This window comes from Ochotona curzoniae, unplaced genomic scaffold, assembly GCF_017591425.1.
Source record: "Ochotona curzoniae isolate NIBS_2020 unplaced genomic scaffold, NIBS_Ocur_1.0 contig_2688, whole genome shotgun sequence".
NCBI classification, from domain to species: Eukaryota; Metazoa; Chordata; class Mammalia; order Lagomorpha; family Ochotonidae; genus Ochotona; species Ochotona curzoniae.
The window spans coordinates 8,335,576-8,355,737 of NW_024465553.1; the positions used below are offsets into that span (position 1 = coordinate 8,335,576).

At 46.1% G+C, this 20,162-nt stretch overlaps 1 protein-coding gene across 2 annotated transcripts in view; it reads left to right on the forward strand.

Moving 5' to 3' along the window:
• FOXN3 (forkhead box N3) overlaps positions 1–20,162 on the forward strand; it is a 333,022-nt gene that overhangs the window by 90,633 nt on the left and 222,227 nt on the right. Inside the window, exon 2 of one of the 2 annotated variants that reach the window (XM_040975177.1) lies at positions 8,593–8,688. The exons of the other annotated variant lie outside the window; for it this stretch is intronic. The gene's annotated coding sequence lies outside the window, so the exon portion shown is untranslated. The remainder of the gene's footprint in view (positions 1–8,592; positions 8,689–20,162) is intronic. 2 annotated transcript variants of the gene reach the window in all.

The following is a 20,162-nucleotide window of genomic DNA, read 5'->3' on the forward strand; positions in this document are numbered from 1 at the left end:
AAATCACATTCATTTCTGGAGGATGGAAGATTCCCACCTCACTACCTCCTCACTCCTTCTAACACCTGCTCACATAGGTTTAGGAAGAAGAAAGACAAGGGCTGGTCTGGCTGAAGCTCTCGGTGAGGGTTTATACCTTTGCCTCATTCAAACTGAAGTTGGAAAGGAGAAAGCTTCCTAGCTTGGATCCACTTCAGGAAGTTTGCAGGGCTTGCCGGCACCTTGCACCCACTGAGAAAGCCCATTTCCAGTAGCATCCTTATCCTGGTGCAGTGTTCCCAGCACTGTTCCTGTGTGGTGAGACGAGGTGTTCACCTTTCCTGTCCTCCCCACATCATTTTTCAAAGAAGACAAAGTTGTTTCTTCCAGGAGAAGCTGGGGAGAGGACCCACCTCAGAGCTGCACTGCCTTGGGCAGGCACCCAGCAAGCTAGGTCACCAGCAAGGCTCTCTACACCGGGTCTATATTTTCAGGTGTACCATGTGTATTTAGTACATCATTTGATAATGCTAAAAAAATATATTAAAGCAGTGTGAGACTAAAGGAGAAAGAAGATGAATGTTAGCATTCCCCTGGGGTTCATGGGTGAAGGAATTAACACAGCGTGGCACTCTACCCTAGCTGTGTTTGTTTCCATGGCAACAGCTACGTACATGTTTCAGACTATCTACAGTGACACAGTTGCAGAAATAGTAGCTTGCAGGTTTCTGATATCGCATCAGTGGACAGGAGGCACGCACTATATTAAGTAAGTGTAAAAGAATTTAAAATATAGCTCTGGATTCGGATGCATATTAACTCAGTTGAGGGAGGTGTCGGGGGTGCTGCGGCATTTCCCTGCCGCTCGACTAGAAGATGTGGGCAAAGTTGAAAGTTGCAAGATTCCAGGCAAACAATTGTCCTTGCTTGGGTAAATATCATCCAACGAAATAAATGTGAATGAGTTGCAAAGGTAAGAAAAAATGGCCTTGGCAGATGACAGGGGGACGAGAATGGCTGTGGAGCTGGGTGGGTGGTTTTATTTATTTATTTATTTTTGGATGAGAAGGGTCGTGATGGGTAAGGAATGAAAGCTTTGATTGAGAATAGCTGAATCTTTAGGCAAATCTAACGTGCAACTGAATCGCGAATGGCTGCTGAGTTGATGGCAACTAAGGGCTTTGCAGCCTTGTGGCTTTTATATAAAAATGATTAGGTAGTGAGTAAAAGCAGAGGATAAAGGTGTGCAGTTTGAGGGGGACCGAGGCTCCATTGTCTCTTCTAAACGCTTATGTAAATATCTCTCTGGTCTCCAGGATGACCCGGGTCTGTTTCTGATATTAGCTCTACTTCTTAGTAGCATTGGCTGCTCCGCTGTGTGTTTGTAGTGCACGTCGTAGCCTCAGATGACCTCAGTGTTGGCGAGAGAGCGGCCGAGTAAAGATGATAGTCTGTGTAAGTGTGTTCCTTTGCAACCAAATTGTACAGTAATTTAGGAGGAGTGTTCAAATGGGTATTTATTTATGTGCCAGACCCCTACTTTGCAAACAGCAGCCTAGATATTAGGTTAATGGATTTCGGTGTGCATGTTACGATTGTGGGAGCTTTCAAGTAGGTTGTAGTTCAATTTATGCCGTTTTTTTAATGTCAAAATGTTTTTATTTATGCCCATTATTCAGTTCGAGCCTGCATTTTCCTTCTTCGGTAGTTTTATTATTCATGTTGCGGTGAAGAGAATGTACAATGGTATGGTAATTTAAGCTAAGCCATTGCTCTGAGAAAAATTTGTTTTCTGACCATAGGTGGACTTTTTAGGAACAGTAGCACATGTGGTTCCTTTGGGGTGTGTTACACACTTTTGTGTGTGCACAGGGAACTGAAAGCACCTACTGCCTGTTACTCCTCGGAGTGGGATCTGGTTAGAACACCTCTGGGAAACTAAGAGCTGCCCGTGTTTGAGCGCGTGGATGTGCAGCACCCCAGTTGGGAGCACAAGGCCCCTTTCTCTATAAGGCCATCCCACATGGATGTCGCGGGCAGGCCTCCGTGTGTGGTCTGGGAAGTACAGAAGCAGGAAACACGGTTTGTGTCTTCGAAAGTGGATTTGTTTTATGGTGGCTTAAGTCTAGAGCAGCTGGCTGCTCGGAGGAGGAGCTGTGCCTCCCACCCTCACTCTGTCTTCGGGGGAGTTTGTAGACACCAGCCCATCTTTGGGGCTGATGGAGGGGCAGGCTCACAGAACTGCGTCCGGGTGTCCTGACTTGCCAGGAACCACCCTCTTTGTCATGGTGGACACTAGCCCTCCATGACCAGTGCATCATGTTACCTGTGCTGGCCCCTGCTGCAGTGGGGTCATCCCTTTGTAGCAGGGTTGACCTGAGCTTCTAGAAACCCTGGATCGTCCACATGGACCGTTTCAAGGAGCCATGCGGGACAATTCTGCTTTTATCTATTAGGGAGTTCCAACAGTTGGCACATTTGTGTACTTTTTTTTTTTTTTTTTGCCATTATCCAGAAGTATTTTCCAGTATAAAATCAAAATCAAACCAAACCTCAGTCAGTGCCATGTTATTTTAGCTCTTCCTTAAGAGTAGAAAAACACAGAAACCTCCGTGGGAAGCCCTAGGCTGAGCCAGTCATTCACATGGAAAATCCTGGCAGGACTTGCAGCAACTCAATTGCTTCCATTCAACAGGCCAGGAAAATTATTTCTAAAAAAATAATAATAAATCTGAGGGATTCCCAAATAGTGGCAGCATGGAATGAATAAGGGAAAAATGAAGGTCCACACTGATCTTATTACCAATATTCAATGGTAATAGAATTGCCAGAATCAACTTCCTGAGGCACCGCTCAGGCCCAGGCTGCACCGCCCAACCTTCTGGGCTTGCCCAGGGGCGGTGAGCGAAGGCAGAGCCAGCCCATGGTTGGCGTCCGGGGCTTTCTTCTGCCGAGGCCTTCCCAGGCTGCCTCTCACAGTGTCATCCGGTGCCACTGCTGTGTCCCACCTCCCCTGGAGGTTTCTAGACCTTCGCTCTTGCTGCTCTCTGTCCAGAAACCTTTACTCCCATCTTGTTTTGCAAGGCGCAGCTGAAAAGGCGGTCCCTCCAGAAAACCCCAATGATCCCCCTCTCCCGCTTCCTGATTGGCTCATTTCTTTTTCCGGGAGAAGGGGATACATTCTCCCTCCTTCAGATTCTCATAGTCATTTCTCTGGTTTTGATGACTGACCATATTTTATTAAGATGAGTTGTGCATCTCCTTAACTAAGTTGTCTCAAAGACAAGGGCTGTGGCTATGTACTTTGGTGAAGTTTGCCATAACCTACACTTCAAATGATTGCATTTCATTGGATTCCAAAAACTTTGTGAAATATATTCTTCTTTTTTTTCCCCCTTGCACTGCATTTTCCAAAGTGGAGAAGCTTAGCCACTTCAAGAACTGGCAGCTGAAGGTTTGCCCAGGAGGAAGAATTTGAAAGAAAATGTTAAAGTAGGTGCTGACCTCTTTGCTCCAAAAAAAAAAAGGAGCAGTGGGTGGGTGGGTGGGTCCTGGATATTCCTAAGTGTGGGTCTGTCATGGTCTGTCACAGCCTCAAGCACTTGAACTTCGTGAGTAACTTGCAGAAGATCTGACTTGCCGTTTGCCACCAGCTAAACACAGGAGCCAGATGATTGGCTGCTTTTTTTTTTCTTGTTCATTGAGTCCTGAGATTTCTATTTCAAAGGAACCTAAAGGAGCTCAACTGATTTACAGAGGAGTTTTAAACCCGAACCACTAAGGGACTATTCCAAAGCTTCAGAGTGGCCGAGCAAGCCTGCGTGGGCCTGCGTGGGTCTGTGTGTTGAGTCTTCCTAGTGCTGGCCTTGGGTTCAGGTTCCACAGAAGGCAGGCACAGCTGATCAGCCCCGTGTTTACATTAGCCCACTTTCTGTATGTAAACACCTCGGGTGATGACAGTTCCATTAACCAACTCGTTGCACAGAGCTGATACCGCTGGAATAGCATTAAAAACACAAGTGGACTGAGAGTTGGGCCCAGGAGAATTGGGAACAAAGCTAACCATCCATGGGCCATCACCTCCCTGCAGAGGTGGCAGCTGCGAAATTCAGTCAACTTCAGACCCTTAAAAAGAGTGGAAAAAACAAAGTGCATACTTTCCAGTGCCCGGGCACCGCATAGCTGGGCCAGCTGGGTGCGGCGCCGCGGCAAAAAGATCTCCTTAGTTTCAGAAATCTGAGACCGTGACCTTGCAGACAAGGAGGGGAACGTGGCTGCAACTGCACCTGATTGGGTGTGACATTTCTGGCCGTAGTTGTGGCGGACAGTTCTGAAGAGCAAGCCAGCTCTCCAAGCTCACAAAACAACAAGCTGTGTTGAGAGAGTGTGTGTGTGTGTGTGTGTGTGTGTGTGTGTGTGTGTGTGTGTGTGTGTGTGTGTGTGTGTGTGTGCGTGTGTGTGTGTGCATGCGCACAGCTGAGAGCTACAGGCTTTTGAAAGAGAAACTCTCACTTTTCATAGGTCAACGTGTTCTTCCTGCCCAGAGTCAGCCTATTAAGGGACTAAAGCACAACAATTCAGGTTTCCGAGTTGGAAGCCCGATTAATCTCTCTGCCAGTTACATATGGAAGTAAATTAGGAAATGGTCCAGCTGGGACTAAACTACTGCAGAGATGATAAATGATGCCATCACGTATGTCAGGGTTGCTGCAGACCGAGGTGTGTTCCGTAGCAGCTGCTGGAATCTGCCCTGATGCTCACTTGTGGCCAGAGAAATATAATCATAATAGTAAAAAAAAAAAATTTCAACTAAGAAATGTACCTTGAAATGTTTCTTGGGAGAACGGATGGTTGATGCCAGGTTTCTTCCTCAGAGTTGCTCTATCTGCAAATACTGAAAAGGAGAAGCTCAAGGGCGTGAGGGACATTTTGCTTTTACACAGCATTTTCAAACGCCAGCACAATCAGGCGCGATAGTTAGCGTCCAAGTGTCTCCACGAGGAGGGTAATTCCACATGTCTCTGTAGTATTCCACTTCGTAACTTCTCAGCAACTTCATACTTTTACGAGTTTTTCAGGGTCAGCATCATAGCGTAGAGGATTAAGCCACCATGTTGGTGATTGCATCTCGTAGGCGCACCAGTTCAAGTTCCAGCTGCTCCGCTTCTAATCCGGTTCCCTGCTAATGTGCCTCGGAAGGCAGCGGAAGATGACTCAGTCGTTAAAAGCCTGCACCCGTATGACAGCCCTGGACGAAGCTTCTGGCGTTAGCTTGGTCCAGCACCGGCTGTTGTGGCCATTTAGGGAGTGAACCAGTGGCCACAACACTTCTCTAAATCCTTCTCTATAAATGCCTTTCAAATAAATCAATCTTTAAAATTTTTTCTTATTCTTTTTATAAATTTGAGAGGCATAAAGAGAAACAGACAAATGGAAAGCTCCCACCCACAGGCTCACTTATAAAATGTCTAAAACAGCAAGGGCTGGACCGGTCTGAAGATGGGAATTTAATCCAGGGCCCCTGCATGAATGGGGGGAACACAATGTGTTGAACCATCACTGTGACCAGCCAGGGTCCACATTAGCTAGAAGCCCTACTCAGGAACCAGACGGAGGAATCAAACCTGTTCCTACAATGTACAAATTTGATCTTTTTTTTTTTTAAGATTTATTAATTTCTATTGGAAAGGCAGATGCACAGAGAGGAATCACAAAGAGAAAGATCCTACATCAATTGGTTCACCCCCCAAGTGGCTGCAATGGCCAAAGCAGAGCTGATCTGAAGCCAGGAGCCTCTTCTGGGTCTCCCACACAGGTGCAGGGTCCCAAGGCCTTGGGCCATCCTCAGCTGCTCTCCCAGGCCACAAGCAGGGAGCTGGATGGGAAGCAGGACTGCCAGGACATGAACCAGTGAGCCATCCCACCAGGCCTGCAGTGTGTATCTTAATGGCTCAGCTAACCCAGACTCCCTTATCTATTTTACAATTTAGATTTCTGAGAAAGTAGCCTTATGTTAGTGCCATCCACAGCTTAGGGATTTAGCTCCTCGTCTGTAATGACTCAGAGGGTTAAGTGGCAGATCAGGGATGAAGAAGCTGATATTGCTAATATCAAATTCTGCTTCATTTTGATCAGCACTTTGGTGTAACGTCAAAAATGTTTTCAGTATCCCACAACTCATCTACCAACATCAGGAAAATCCATTTATGTCTGTTTTCTAGAGGCAAAAGCTGTAACTTTGTGATCATGAAAGGTGCATTTTTTTCCCCTTTAATTGGAGATGTTGAGTACTAATTCATTTTTCTTCTATGAGAAAAGCAGCACTCTCAAGTTATTTTGTGAATGTACAACCACAATAGCCTTGGGAGCTTTTTAGGTCCTGCTTGGTCCCTTTGCAGAATGGCCTGAGGCCATCCAGCCTCTTGCACCTACTTTAACATTTTCTTTCAAATTCTTCCTCCTGGGCAAACCTTCAGCTGCCAATTCTTGAAGTGCCTAAGCTTCTCCACTTTGGAAAATGCAGCGCAAGGGGGAAAAAAAAGAGGAGCCAACTGGAGGTAGAAATCTTGCAGTTGGTTTGTAAACAAACGGAAGCCATGGGTGCAGGCTGCATGGTCTTTACCGAAGAAACAGAAGCCACATGTGGGCCTCTGCTTGTCTGCAGGTGGAGGTGACCTTGACTCAGCCAGCTCACCTTCACTCTCGGGTATCAGCCAGACCTGGCTCCTCTGTGCCCTCGATAGCCCTCTCACACTCTCTACCTCCAAGGCCTTGGCTTCTGCGATTGCCCTGTTTGCTTTGGCTGTTGCTGTTCCAGTCCCAGCCTCCATCGACCCGTTATTGTGGCCATTGTCCCTTACCAGCATCCCCATTTCAACCAGAAGTAAAGCTTTCCTCGGAAACCCTCCCGCTGTCTGAAGAAAGCTTAGTCTGTGAGTGTCTGAACTGCCCGGTGTGTGTTTCATCTCACGGTAGGCGATAACATTTCTGCAGAGCCTCTCCCTGCTTCCCCTGGACTCGTCCCTAATCCCCAGCTCAGTGCCTTGTCCCTCACTGGAGCTTCACCGTGAGGTAGGGGAAAGTAATGTGGATTTTATGACAATAGAATAGATGTCTGAGTAGATGGAGATCTAAGGTGTGTAACAGTCATATGCAGGGCTTGTTAAAACACAGATAACCAGATAACCTCAGCTTGTGAGTTAGACTGGGCAGTAGGCAGTTAGGCTATTCTGGGTCCCCAAGTCACTTTTTTATATAAAAGAGAATTTTCCCCACCATGTCTTGGATTCACCAGAGCAGTCTCTCCTGAGACAAGTGCATATCTTATCAGGAATGCTTCCCCAAGAAGCATCCCCAGGAATGCTTCCCCTCCTGAAGCCTCAGCTCCATTCTGTCTCCAGCCAGTGCCAAGGGGGAGGGCTTCACGCTGGCCTCTTTATCATTAGAAAGGGACCAAGGAAGTTGGCCAGTGACACCTTTCTGGCCTTTTGTCCCAAGGCCAGGTACCCTGGAAACCAGGAATTTTCTTTGTTTATGGAGAAACATCTTTGAGGTAAACCTTTAAAAGATGCTTTCCCCACCATTAATACGGGTTCTTCTTTTCCACCTGCCACTATGGCAGAGGACTAGGGTCTTTTTTCACTTTTCCTCCTGCCACTATGGCAAGGGGTAAGGGTCCTTCCTATCTCAGAGCCCACTCCTGTCTCTAGGACAGGAGTCTCTCTTCTCAACTTTTCTAATAAATCTTGCTTTAAAACTAAATTGTGTTCACACAAAAATTCTTCTTTCCTGCGAGACAAGAATTGAGGTTGCTGCCATACTCGGGGTCCAAAACCCTACAACAAGGTCACATCTAAGGATCCGGATTTTCAATTCTTTTTCCAATAGCGTTGGTGCTGCTCGTGTACGGATCGTAGACCGAGAACCACTGACCTAGCAAACCTATTTCCTAACATTCTCACACTGCAGCTCATAGCATAATACCATTCTTTTCATAGTGAGTTCATTGGTCATCTTTTAGGCCTACACTAAAAGGGAAAAAAAAAATCTTTCATCAGATGTAAAATCCCAACTTCCCTATTTTCCAAGATTCTTGGTTAACTGTGGCCTCAGGACTTGTACCCTACTTAGCCAGTGTCCAGGACTAGGGCCGGAGTAATTGCCTTTGGAACAGTAGGACAGAACATCTGGCGTTACAGCCTGTGGCCTGGGTCTACCTGGCCAGTCTGTGAGGCGCACGCTGCGCTGCAAAGCATGTTGGGGTGCTAGTGTTTTCCCGTGGATAGGCAAGGGTGGTTGAGCAGTAACTGTAGGAGAGTTCATGATACCTCAATGACAGGGATCGTAAAAGATAGTCACACAATGTCTGTGGCATGGATTTTCAAATTATTGGGTCCTCCTAAATCCCATGAGGCCATTTCAACAACTCTCCATCTTCAAGGACTCAGTCCTTGAAGAACTATCCAAGAAATAAAGAGGTTCCGTTGCAATTGACTTTCCCATTCACGCATGTCACTTTCTGGAGATAGAAAGTGATACCCTGGGATGCCGTGTGTGTAGGGATCTCTCTGCTCTTGGGTCTGATCTTGCCTTCCTTCCGTTCCTCTCCTCCAGCCCCCAGAAGCATCCTCTGGTGATGATGAAGGTCCCTTTGTTCTTTCTGTGAAGGAGCGATGCTGACCTCGGCTTCCTGGACCCATTCCGACTCAGGTAAGTCCACAAGCCCCGCATCTCGCCTGGGGACAGCAAGGCTGTATTCAAATGCAAATGCAGAATTGATTGTTTCTTCCTCCAATGGCATCCTCCCCACCGCCTCCCTCCAGTCTTCTTAATGATCCATTTATGCAGCTGCCCGGATGGACAGGGTGGTCAATCTAATTTAGGCATTAAGATGATTGAACATGTTGAATCCAGTCTTTATTTAAAATTCTGGTGTGTGTGTTGTAGACTTGCAAAGCAACTGAAACATCTCTGGAAATTTTCATGTAGAAGCCAGCTTCTGCTCTAAGTGCCTCTTAAGTGATCTTTTCTCCCAGAAGACTGTGCTGTACTTGAATTAATTGTCCAAATGTTGTACCTCTTAGTTGAGCTTTATAAGTATTACTGAGTACCTGTGATGTGTGGTTGGGCAGATGGGGATAGAATGGTGTTAAGACTGGTTCCCATCTTCAGGCAAGTTACAATCTAGCCCAGTGCAGGACTAACTTAGGAGCAAGTGGCAGATGGTGGTGTTCAGCTGGGGGCTGGGCTGTATGCACAAAGTAAACCTCTGGATTCAGGGAATTGAAACATTTTGAGGATTAAGATGGAAATAATTAAGGAAGAGTTCATGGACTGGGAGGGCCTCTGCATAGCATTTGCACAGACAGAAGAAGGAAAGAGAAGAAGGGAATTGAACCCACGGGGAACCTGGGTGGTGAAGGCCTGGCTTTCTGGATGAGAGTTCATACAATCCCACTACTCTGGTCCCAACCAGAGGAGATCCCCTTCCGGGCCTGGATCCCTTAGGGAATCCTGGAGAATGGCCACCTGGGAAAATTGCACCTGCCTTGCTACCAAGGGACCTTGGCTGGCAGCCTCCTCTCAGTGACAGTAATCTCTCGGCCCTGGCTCTTCTCTGGGCTTGTCCATACCCTGCCTCTGCTTGTCTATCTGATTATTTACTCGTCTCTTCCACACCCATCTCTGCGTCACTCCCAGCTCCACCAGGCATGCATGGCTAGACATGGCCCCAGGATGATCCAAGTGGTTGCCTGAGCTCTGGACCCAGCAATTCAGAAGGTGCAGTTCCGAGCTGAGAAGCAAAGCTCGAGGGCAGGAAGCATTAGCCAAGAACATGAGTTTGTAAGTTGATGCCAAGAGCATCTCAAGAGAATTCTGAAAGACAGAAGTCAGGTATCACGGCCAAGGCAGAGGCCACAGAGAGGAGGAGCCAGATGTTCTAACTTTTTGTCAAGCCAGATAAAGCAATGGTGACTTTTGCTAACCTGCATCTTCAAGGTGCTACTTGGATTTGCCACCGTGGCTCTTGCTGTTCCGATTGCCCACCTCTTCCTGGCTGCGCTCTGCCTGGGCATGCTCACGGCTCAGAAGTCTGCCGCAGTCACAACCCAGCATCCCCAGCCAGCAGGAAGTAAGGAACCAGGATGACAGCATTTGTGTTCTCCTTCCATTCACGTGATTGCCTAAGAGAAGGTGGCCCTTTCCCTTGGAAGCTCAGACCAGGGGTCAGAAAACCACCTTGGCCCACAACAGGCAAACTAAGAAGGTTTAACTGACTGGAAAAAATTGAAAAGGAAACTAAAATTTTTGTGCCTCTTGAGGATTCTACAGAAGTGAAATTTCTGTCCAGAAGGCTTTATTGGAACACAGCTGTATTCATCCATTTGGGGTCACACCAGCCACTGTGATGGAGTGATGGAATGGAATAGGGGCGATAGAAACCACAAAGCATTCATAGCCTGACCTTTTACAGGACAAGTTTGCCAACCCCTGGTCCAGGCACTTGAACAAGAATACTTCAAAACCTTTATGGGAAAGTGTAACTAACAAGTGTCTATTTGGTCTAAAAAAACATGTGCAGTCTAATCTGCAGTTCTTTTATAAAAACATTTCCCATAAACCTTTTGAAATTTCCTTATGGCTTTCAAAATATTTTTTTTAATTTTTGTTATTTTTTTTTACTTTAGTTGAAAGGCAGAGAAAAAGAAGGAGTATAAGGGAGAGAAATCTTCCATCTGTAGTGTCATTCCCCAGAAACGTGCAGTAGCCAAGGCCGGAGCAGGCCTAAGCCAGGAGCCAGGAATTCAGCCTGAGCCTCCCACCTGGGTGTTCACCTGCTGCCTCTCGCGGTCTGCATTAACCAGAAGCTGGAACTGGAAATGGAGTGAGGACCTGACCCCGGGCAGTCGGAGCTGGGAGGCCGGTGTCCCTAGTCGTGACTTCCTCAAAACACGCGTACCTTTTAATTCAGTCTTCTGTCGGTTTTTGCAGTGCCCTTATATGATAGGGGTGTTTGCCAAATGTAAAGAGTGGGCCTACTGAGAAAGGAGGATTGAAGAATGCGCAGGGTTAGAGTGAGAAGAAGACAAGAGGAAGTTTCCAGCTTGAGATAGTGAGCTGATCCTACCCTCATTGTGTTTTCCCATTCATTCCAACCTCTTTAAATTAAATATATATCAGCACTTAGGTCTTATCATTCCAGGAACTTACATCTTAGGATTGTCTTTAAAATGAGCTATCCAGACTTCTGGAATTAACTAAAACATGAAATCAATCAGCAGTAACCTTGATTTTGGAGCTTTTTATCTGCCAGTGATTTGGGCTAGTTTATTTGAAACAAAAAGCAGAGTTTTTGTTAGGATCAGTTAAGCATTGAAGATCTACCGTGGGTAAGTTACGGCATCGAGTCTTGGCAATGTTTATTTCCCAGTCTGATAGGATTTTATGATACTGGTGCATGATAACTAGGGTGAGGACTGGAGGAACAGGTTCTAGCCTTACCAGCAGGCTGAACCAGGCAAGCTGTGAGCTATCAGGTTAAGAAGCAGACCCCAAATTTCAGAGGCTCAAATGCCGTGAATGTGTGTTCCTCAATCGGCATTTCATTCGGCCAGTGTGTCTTTCCCACAGACAAAGGCTTGGGGACCTGTCCCTCTTCCATCTTGGGGTGGGGACATCGCTTCACCATGAGAAGAGGCAGGTTGAGAATCCACATTCATCAACGGATCCTGTTTTTTAAGTTTATTTTTAATTTTTATTGGAAATTCTAATATACAGAGAGGAGAAGAGACAGAGAGGAAGGTCTTCCATCTGATGATTCACTCCCCAAGTGGTTGCAGTGACGAGCTGAGCCAATCCCGAAGCCAGGAGCCGGGAGCTTCTTCCAGGTCTCCCACCAAGGCTTTGGGCCGTCCTCAACTGCTTTCCCAGGCCACAAGCAGTGAGCTGGAAGGGAAGTAGGGCTGCCGGGGTTAGAACTGGTGCCCATATGAGATCCTGGTACATGTAGGCGAGGACTTTAACTGCTAGGCTACTGTGCCGGGCCCTATTTTTGTTTTATTTGAGAGGCAGAGATAGAGACAGAGATCTCCTGTGCACTGGCCCACTCCTCAACTCCTACAGCAGTCAGGGTTAAGTCAGGCCCAAGTCGGGAGGTAAGAACCCTTCTCCTCTCTCCTTAAATGCTTTAAACTAGCAAAACCCTAAGCCACTTCCCCATCCATAGTCCATTGGCTGAAAGTTGTCACATGACCCTTGCACACCCACAGGAAATACCTAGTAGGAGCTGTTGTATTGGACTCCCGCATCTTCCTTTCGGATCCGTGTTAGCTGCTGTCTGCTGAGTCTTTCCCAAGGTCCAGACTCCGAAGCTCTATAATGTGTCTCCCTCTTGAGTCCCCCCCCACCCTAAAAACTTGAGGTCCGTGGCTATCCTCATCTCCCTTCCAGACGAGGTAACAGATGCAGAAAGCTTTGAATTGCTCACGCTCACACAGAGAGCAGCTTGGATTTGAAGCCAGGGCTGTCTGCCCCTGCTGCTTAGCCCCCAGCAAAGAGCAGGGCCGGGAGGGCTGCAGGACTCCTCATCCCATCCTGTCCCTGCCCTGACGTTGACAGTTGCAGCTTGTGTTGAAACTGGGCACTGTGTTTTGCATGGAAAAGACTCTATTTTGAAATCTAGGGTGGAGTCAATCTCTGGCCAGCAAGGACTTGTCATGTGCTGTGCCGTGATCCAGACAGGCACCATCCCAGCACCAACAGCTCCGCAGAACTGAGTTCAGAGAGTCTACTTACAAATTTCTTTGTTAAAAAAAAAAAAAAAATGAAGCCCAGCCACAACCAAAGACCAGTTTGCTTGCAGAATAATTTGAAGCCAAGAGCCATTAGTCGTGCGGCTGTGTTGTCATTTCCTTGGTTCCCAGCCTCCCTAATCAGTGTTCAAAACCAAACGCATGGAATCAAAGGGAACAGCCACTGAAAAATGAATCCATCGTGACATGGCCTGCTTCAAGAAACATCCACCCCCCGAAAATTATCCATGTGGTTTCTAACTGTACAAAGAAAATTCAAGGAATTCCATTATGAAAGAAAAATTAGATGGAAATTTCTAATCCTGTCTCATAAACAATATAGGAATAACTTTAAACCATTCTGCTTTAAGCATGCATTTAATTTGTGCTCTGGGAACCAAATAATGTTGCCAAGATAAAACATTCTAATAATGATTTATGTAAATTTATTTGTACAAAGTAATGGTGTAGTTGCCTATAGCAAATTGCTTGGAATATGAACTGACATTTATGAAGTCTTTTTTTCCCCTACTCTGAATGAATACAATGGAGAAAATGAGAGACTCCAGGAAAGGGGAAAAAAAAATTCATGTTCAGAGGGAGGCTAGTGCCCGAAGAGCTGGGCAGGTTGTGGGCAGCACATGGGCAACAGGCTCAAGTCAGGATTATTTCCCACGGTCTTCTTATGGTGTAAGTTAGTTGTAGGCAAGAGAGTCTTAGGAGATTCTTGAGCCCTATGTTTTAGGGATAATAACTTGTTCAGACACCTAAACTCTTTCAGAACCGCCAGTGACAGGGACCTGTGTTGTGGCATGGAGGATACAGCCACCTCCTGTGAGGCTGGCATCCCATATGGACATCAGATCAAGCCCCGACTGCCCCACTTCCATCCCAACTTCATATTAATGCTCCTGGGAAAGCAACAGGTGCTTGCCAGATGGGGTCACTGGCTTTGGCCTGACCTAGACATCTGGTACGTGAACCAGTGGAAGCAATCTCTTTTTCTCTCATTCCTCTACCTCCACCCCCAACACACTGCTTTTCAAATAAATGAATCAATCTTTTTGGAAAAGCTGTTGTAAGGAGTGAATCATAGACCTACAGGGTGTTTTTGTACTGGCTACCCAGTTAGCACCTGTGATAATGGCTCTGGGTGTTTCCCGGAAACCCTCAGTTCAATGGAAATCCCCATTTATGTAACAGTTTCTGGGTCTATGCCTTGACCTTACAAACACCTATTCTCATTGGTCAGCGCGCAACCTATACTGTGCTGTGTCAACACGTTCCTATTTGAAAGCGTTCAGTGTCTCTCACTGAGTGTCTGCTCGCTCATGTTGTCTCCACGAAGCGGGCGAGGGAGTGAAGGGTTTGTGTTCTATGTATAGGGGAACTGAGGGCCGCAGAAGTCACAGGGTAGCTTCCACTCCGAACAGGACCCCCTTTCACCATGATCACGCCACAAGGGAACCTCAAAAAATGCAATTTAAAGGTAAGTTTATTTTGGTGCAAAACTTTCAGAAAATCTTCTGCATAGCCTTTTCAATAACACGTTATTCGTGAACATTTTGAAAAGAAAGACCAAGCTCCTTGCTGGTTCACACCCCTCAAATGTCCACCATAGTCAGTGCTGGGCCAAAGTAAAGCCAGGAACTGAACTTCCCACGGAGAGGGCAGGGGCCCAGCTGTGGTAGCTTCCCGGGGTCTGCATTGGCAGGAAGCCAGAATCGGAGGATGGAACCGAAGATCAAACCCCAGGCACTTGAAGGTGGGATGCAGTTATCTTAACTGCTGTACCACTCACCTGTCCACTTGCTCATGGACTTTCTGAAGACCCCTCCATGCCCCCAAAATGAACTTTTTAAGTTCTAGTTTTCCACAAACCCTTTTGAAGTCCCTTGAGAGGGGTTTGTGATTTTGAAGAGTTTGCTTTACTTAACAACAAGTTCAGAATACAGGCCTAGGGAGAACCTTTCCAGAGCTGCACTCACTATCCTAAGAGAGAAATGAGTTTGTCTAATGCAGCAAATGGCTTGGCAGTAGGGCCCTTGGCTTCAGGAGAGGGAATTCCAGAGAGAAAGTGAGAGCGAGAACAGAGAGAACTGGGCTTCAAACCTGAACGAAAACAGTGCTGGTTTCAAGCTGAGAGTAGATGGTCCAATTCTCAGCATTGTGGGTGAAGTTCACGGTCCTGAGGGCTGCAGCTCTGTCCAAACTGCTTAGTGAAAAGTTTTACACTAAGTCTCCATCTGCAGCTGTAGCATCCCACGTGATGCTGCTTTCAATCTTGGCTGCTCCACTTTCCATCCAGCTCTTTGCTTATGGACTAGGAAAGCAGCCGAGGATGGCCCAAGCCCTTGTGCTCCTGCGCCTGGCTTTGGACCAGCCCAGCTACAACCATTGCCGCTATCTACGGAGTGAGCCAGCACATACAAGACCTCTCTCTGTCTCTCCTTTTCCCTATGTAACTGTCTTTTAAAAAAAATATATCTTTAAATCCCCAAGATGGGGCAATGATTGCCTACAGAGACCAACAATCATTACTTGAGGTCCATACTTCCTCTTCCTGTGGAAATGACTTTGTGTGGGATTTCCAAGTAATGGATTCCTAGAAGATAATATAAGATATTTGAACCTCCATTTCTATGTTAGTGCAATAGGGATAGTGACGGTTATCTTCTAGAAGTGGTATGAGAATGAAGTAATTCTTGTAGAGTATTCATTAACGTGCTTGGCACCTAGGAGCTGCTCTTTCTGTAGTAGCTCCTAAAAGTACTTTTATTTGAGAGGCATATTTTACAGAGGAGAGACAGAGAGAGGCCTTGGGCCATCTCCTGCTGTCCTTGTGCATAAACAGGGAGCTGGATCAGAAAGCAGAGCCACAGGCCTGGCACAGTAGCCTAGCGGCTTGAGTCCTTGCCTTGAATGCACCAGGATCCTGTTGAGCGGCGATTCTAATCCCGGAGGCCCTGCTTCCCATCCAGCTCCCTGCTTGTGGCCTAGGAAAGCAGTCAAGGACGGCCCCCAAAGCCGTGGGACCCTGTACCCGTGTGGGAGACCTGGGAGAGGCTCCTGGCTCCTGGCTTCGGATTGGCATAGCTCTGGCTGTTGCAGCCGCTTGGGGAGTGACTCAATGGACGGAAGATCTTTATCTCTGTATCTCCTCCTCTCTTTCCAATAAAAATAAATAAATAAATCTTAAAAAAAAAAAACAAATCTTAAAAAAAGAGAGAAAGAAAGTAGAGCCACTTGGGATACGAACCAGTGCCCTTCAGGGATGCCAGAACTTACAGGCAGAGGATTAAACTGTATGCTACTGGGAAGCCCCTCTGAAAATTATTACAGTTGTTCCTTCCTAAATGTATAGTCCCAATGGATTTGAGAGTAAAGTGCATCTTCTACTTAAGTTATAATTAATCTAAAAGTTGTTTAGATTTGCTGTTTCTGTGTAACAATAAATCACAAGGTACGCATGGTTCTCTGGGCATTCAGTAAATGGCTCTTGGTGAGTGAGGCCCTTTGTAAGTTGTTTACCAGGGATGGAGAGATCGGATACAAAGTTTCATGGGCAAAGGGAGTGTGGTTATTTCTATCTCAGGGGTTCTGTCCTTCCATTGTTTTCTTTAATATGGACTGCGTGTCTATTTACACATGGCAAACGCACACTGTGTAAGCCGTCCACCACAGGCTCTTCTTCTTCCAAGAATTCAGGAATCTGGCCTTGGTGCGGTTCCTGGTGCCGGGGAACCTCCTGGAGGAGCCAGCGGGTGTGTCCTGGGTGCCTGCTAAAGTTGGCAGTCCAGCCAGGCCGCACATAATGTTCAAAGATGAACTTTCCCTCCATTTCAAGTCAGAGGAGAGAAAGTAAGCTCAAGATAATGAGCTCAGTGTCTTTACTTGGCACAGTGAAAAGTGAGCGACCTGGAAACTCTTTTTGAAACTTCGTTGCTGTATGAATCTAGACCTGGAATCCCGGGGTGGGAGTCCCTTGTCCCCTCCTCCTTGATGCTTCTCCATCCCCCTTTTCTCTCCTCCCCATGGTCTCCTATCACTGTTTGCTGGAGGTCCAAAGAGTGTGGTTTATCCTTCTTATTAAAAAGAAGATTAACAAGCATTAGAGACATGTCAGCAATTAAGACTTCCTTCCTGGTTTAAGGAGAGGGGAGAGGCATTTGAAGAGAAGAGTGGACAGCTGTCCTAGTAGTCTGGGTTCAGAATACACAGCCAAGAGTTCCTCTCCTGGTGGGAATCAGATGGCTCCAACCCTGCAAAGGCAGAGGGTGGGCTGTCGTTCCTGCATCCCGCAGGTACCGCTTCCCGTGCAGTGTGCACACTTAAGTGCCCACATTGATTTTGCTTTAACTCTGGTGTGTGCATAGGAACTCCCTGAATGGGCATCTGGTCATGAACCTGGCACGGAGTCATCTGGGTTGAGCTCCTTGCTGCGTCTATGGTGAAACAGACATGGTGCAAGTGAGAGCCCCGAAGTGTAATAGGACAGAACCAGGCTCCAAAGAACACATGGGGTCAGGGTAGGGACAGCATCTAGGGCAATGTGAAAAGAAGAGCTGTTTCAAAATCGGCACTTCTTGCAAAAGAATGGGATTCATTCCAGTAGGGCCTGCTTGATGTAACAAGCATGTTGTGAAGGAAGGGAGGGGCCTCGAGAGAGGGTTTGATACCACGGCAAAACACGGACACGTGGCCTCTGGGCAGATGGACTTGGAACGGACATTCAGACCCCTGGACAGGAAGTGTGTGTGCTTGTGAGCTGAGCACATATGATGTTGGGGCGTCGAGTCTGTTACATTTAGCATTTTTCCTGCTGGAAGCTGAGGACATTAGTTACATGAGGCCCTCGCTGCCTTCCTAGGAGACACAGCGCGCCAGGTAAACCAAGAGGCAGGGAGGTGGTGCCAGCCACTGCGGAAGGCTGGAATGACTCACTTAGTGTTGACTAGATTTTGCCTGTGATCGTTGTGGTCTGATGAATGGGCACATTCTCTCCTTGAGCTGGTCTTGGGTAAACTGGTTGAGAGTCAGATCATTCCCAGGTCTGTCTGGGAACTGTGTGATTCTAGAGTGAAGAAGGAAATGGCTTGCTGGCTGCTTTTGCACAGGGTGACGTGTGTCTGGGTCACAGGTAGAGAGATGCTGGGTGGCTCCTTCTAAACGGCAAGGGTCTAGCCTTATTAAGTTAATGATGGCCTGTTGTAACTGTATTTCTCATATAAATGTAATTGAAGCATTGTGCTTAGTTCTAACCATCTTTGATTAGCTGTATGTGTGCATATATGTGTCTGTGTGTGTCTGTATATCTGAACATGTATGAATAAATAAATTACGTCACATGATTCTGGAACACCTCAGTTACTGCCACTGTTTTGCCTCCACTTTCACATCATTCAGTCTCCACTTGTCTTTCACCTGACACATAAAAGTAGCCTCTGGATGTCTGTGTGCTTAACTGACCAAAAATGTCAACAAGCTACTGTTTATTTTATTAAATAGCTTGAGCAGAGATGTTGGATCTGATTGCGGGCAATTGTTAGCTTATCATCGAACTGCCCTGATGATTCTTATTATTCAATTTGTGTTACTTATGATAATAATTATCACCATATAAAAGAGAATGATGCTTTTATTTGTATAGTTCTTTCATTAATAATTAATTGACTATTACATCCGAGTGTTTCTGCCACACATGCGCTCAAGTGCTTCAAGGTTGGCTCTGAGTAACCTGGCAGATCACAACCCGAGGGTTCATTTTAAGGTTTGGGCTACAAAGTGGTTTTGTAGGCAGCTCCGTTGACCTGGGCATCCAGTTGGTTTGATTATACCTGTGCCCCTATATTTTTTCCTAAACATTTTATTGATTTACCAGAAGTAGCTCTGGTCTGGTTATTTCAACAACATCAGAAACCATATGATGGTGTAGCTATTTTGATCACTAAAATGCTAGAGTGGTATTGATTTATAAGTGCAAAGGTAGTGATGGTTACCACAATAAATCTGATCCAAAATGATTGAATCCATGGGTTCATGTAAACAACAGCTGTGTCTGTAGAACCCATTTTATAGAAATGATGATGTTTTTGTTGGTTACGGTTTAATTGTCTATTCTAGACTTCATGTGTTTTTCTTTAAATATATATAGGGTTATATATATAAATATACATAAGGTTATATATTATATATATCTTTAATATATAAAATATATTTTATATTAACATTATACATTATATAATTTATGTTTTTACTTATATTAATAATATACAATATATTTAATATTAAATTTATATTATGTTATTTTATATTAAGTATTATATGTCAAATATATAGGGTTTTTTATATATATATAGATAGATAGATAGATAGGGTTTTATATATATATATATAGGGTTTTATATATATATAGGGGTATATATAACCCTAACACTATATCTGTAACCCTAACTTGTGCTGGTCAGGAGTGTCATGGAGAAAATCTCCCTTATCAGTAAGTGGGGCTTGTCCGAGTCATTGCCTTTTCCTCGGCTGGTATAGGAGACTGGGAGCAGGTTCTGCCATCTGGTCCTTGGCCCTGGCAACACATTCCCTGGGCTCAGGGAAAGCAGCTGGGGCAAACCAGCCTCGTCACTGGTGCTGGGTACTACTTGACAGCTCTGGTTGATAACTTATCTTTCGGAAAGGATGCATTCGAACTAGTGTTGGATGAGTGGTTGGTGTTATGGCACAGCTGTTAAGTCCTCGCTTGGGATGCCCTCCTCCCATATCCAGGTGCCTGGGATGGAGTGCTGCCTTTGCTGATGTCCTCACTGGGAGGCAGCAGGTGGCAGCTGAAGCACTACCATCCATGTGGAGCTCCTGGTTCCTGGTTTCAGCCTCACTCAGCCCTGCCTGTTTGGGGGGGGGGGGGGTTGTGGAGTAAACCAACAGGTTTACAGATTTCTCTCTGTGTGTCTTTAAATAAAACAAATACAGTTGTATGTACATCTGTAATGAGTCACTGAGTCCCCAGTGCTGTGTGTTCTGGGGGTACCTGGTTTATTGTAACAACTGAGCACTTCTGGTAACCACAGGATGCATCTATGTCCCTCAGTGTTGACTGTTTATGAAGTAACAAGGCAGTTCCAGAGCGCAGTAGCATAAAGCAAAGCTCACTTTACCTGGCCGTTGAAGATTGACCAGAACTCCACCCCATGCCATCTTTGCCCTCATTCCTCGACAGAGGCCAATGGAACATTTCCCATTATCGTGGCTGAGGAAAAGGAGAAAGCAGTGAGACAGGAGTTCATCCTTAAGGTCATTCAGTAGTGACACCTGCCACTCCTGCTCAAGTTTTTTGGCCAGACCTAGTCACATCTAATTGCAGGTGGGCAGGAAAATGTAATA